Consider the following 2,893-nt stretch of genomic DNA (forward strand, 5'->3'; position numbering starts at 1 on the left):
CAGAAGTATATATGCACATAAGTATATATAAACTAGAACCTATATGTATATATTCTATATCTCATATTGACAAGCACTTCATGTGTGTATCTTTGTGTACCTTGCAGTGTATTGCTACCGCTACCAATGCATACATGAAATAAAATAAATTTATAAAAAGATTAAAGTCTTTACATTTTGTTTCCAAACTAATAAATATAACTTAGGCCATGTCTGGAGAGCTCAAGTAAGCCTGCAAATAGAGTCAGATTTATTCATGATTTAGGACAAATACCTTGCAATTATCACAAGTTCTTATTTGTTAATTTTAATTTTCCAGAATTCCTGCAGAAATTTCTATGAATAAGAAACAAGGTGACAATCATTTAGGGTCATTTGTAAAGCTGGGGTGATTTTTCTTTGAACTTTATCATAATGGCAGTATTAGGCATTTAGCTTCATTCATTCTAGTTACTAAAGGTAACGAACTGAAGGTATCTTAATATAAAGCACAATTAAGTGATATATAATTGTGCAATATATAGTGATAAAATATAAAATATCATATACATGGAAAATCGTTTCTAGGTAGATAGATCAATAGTTATTTAAGGCAAATGTAATAGGCAACTGAATTTTGTAAAACAAAATTTATCAGATGTAAGTATTGTTAAATAAATGAAGGCAAAGTTGGTAAAGAAAGCGGTAAATTGATAGAGAAAATGGAAAATTGTCCATTGTGCATTAGATTCATTAGTCAGCCTACTCACTAGATGTATTGCTTCCTATGGAAGCAGTAGTTCATCTTGCTCTGAGCAGAGACCAGCGATCAGAGCTCCCAAATTAAGGGTACACATTTTCCAAGCAAGGACAATGGCAACAGCAGCAAGTGTGCACACAGCGTGAGTGAGGAGAAGGACATTTGGGAAAGTCAGGTGTCTGGGGCCTGAGCTCAAGGCCTGCGGCCCTGGACTCGAGAGCCACCGCCGGAGCTGCTGGAGGGAGGCAGAAGCAGAAACACCCACCTGGGTGGCATTTGTCCTCAGCCATGAGGCTGGCCAGGCTCCAGGGGGATCGGCTCTCTGCTGGGAGGGACATGGAGGTCCGCTGGGTGCTTCAAGGCAGTGATCTCCAGCCATTGAGGAACCCAACAGAGACGGGCAGAACTCCCCAGAAAATCCACAACCATGGCATTCACCAAGCTCACTGCTAGAGCTGTTCTGAGACTAGTGACGAGGTCGCCAAATACTTGAGTTAAACAGGGACATGGAAAGCTTAATCGCTCATGACTGAGTTAACCTGTGGGCCTGACGGTTTCCCATTTTATCATTTATCTTCATGTATTTCACGAGTTCGTGTTTCCTAATGTTTTATAACATAGATGGAGTAATGGATTCAGTGAGATTTCTCATATCATAAAGTTTCTACTTTTATTTGTTTGCAGTTCTTCATTAGGTCTTTCACCCTCCATATCATTGTTGTGTCAAGTTATTTTCTTCTTATTATATATTATAATCTTCAGCTTCTTGTACTAAGGGTTTTCAGCTCAACTCACAGGCTTATAAGTACAATATCGATTTGTAGATTTACTTTGAAATAAGCAATATTTAAAACACAATATTCTATTTAGATTTGTCATACATATTCTATAATATACTTTAGACACATTGCTATGAAGAAAACTTAAATCTCGCCACTGCTGTCTCATGCCCACAATCCTAGCTCCTGGGGAGGCTAAGATCTGAGAACTTTGGTTCAAAGTCAGTCTAGGTAGGAAAGTCTGCAAGGCTTTTGATCTCTAATTAGCCACAAAAAAAAAAAAAAACACTGGGAATGGAACTGTGGGCTAGTTTTGAGTGAAAAAGCTATGTACAGTGCCAAGGCCTTGAATTCAGGAATTCAGAAAGGTAAAACAAGATGGTAAAAGAAAGCAGTATTCAGAATAATATCAAGAATAATGCAAACATCCCATCCTGTGACACATGTCTGAGCGGCTGCCAGGATTTCTGTGTTTGCGAAAATTGTTCTGACAGACTGCCTGGGCTGTTGCTCTCAGACAGGAAGGTTAGGGAGGTCATAACTTACTGTAGATCTGTCTGGGTTTGCTTGTTTGAATTGGAAAAATGTACATCCTGGGAGGTAAAACTGAGCTAGTCTCTATTTCGGACTTTGCTTATGTGGTCTTTCCATGTTATTGAAGAATAGTAATTAAAAATAGGCTACCACATTGTCAATGCCATACAATGAAAAGACTTTTCACTAATGAAATATAAAGGAGAAATTTAAAAAATATATGTCTAGAAGGAAGAATGGAAGAGCTGCTGAGGCTTTGAAGTTGATAACTAAAATAACTTAATTAGTATACTGCTTTTTCTTTGGAAGCAAAGATAGGATGAATTCCATCCAGGAAAAAAATAGAAGCATGTAATTTAGGTCAATGGCAGATTTCCATCTGTTCCTCTCTAAGAAGTTTTGTTAATTAAACACATTCCTTGTTTGCATTTTCCCTCTGTTTTGTTCTTCCACAGATTTTTCCTTCTGGCCCTCAAAGTAGCCCTATGTAATGTGACTGTAACTTTTTAAACAAGTTGATGAGCTCAAAATATACACATAGCATAATCAATAAACAGAAGAAAGAAAGATGGGAGATGATCTGGGTCAATTTATTAAACTTCTACGTTTCAGAAATAAGAAGAAAAGGTTCAGAAAGTTTGCACCAAAGTAAAATGTCAAGTATTCATGGAGAGACACAAGTTGATTTAACCACCATGCAATGTAGCTGAGTATTATTCAACACACAACCACCTAAATATGTAATACTCCTAGGCTTTTGGTCACAACAGGCAGCACCAGGACTGTTTTGTATACTTGGACACATCTGACAGAATTGAGTAACTATCAAACTATATTTTAT

The sequence above is a fragment of the Perognathus longimembris genome, chromosome 18 (genome assembly GCF_023159225.1).
Source record: "Perognathus longimembris pacificus isolate PPM17 chromosome 18, ASM2315922v1, whole genome shotgun sequence".
Taxonomy (NCBI): Eukaryota; Metazoa; Chordata; class Mammalia; order Rodentia; family Heteromyidae; genus Perognathus; species Perognathus longimembris.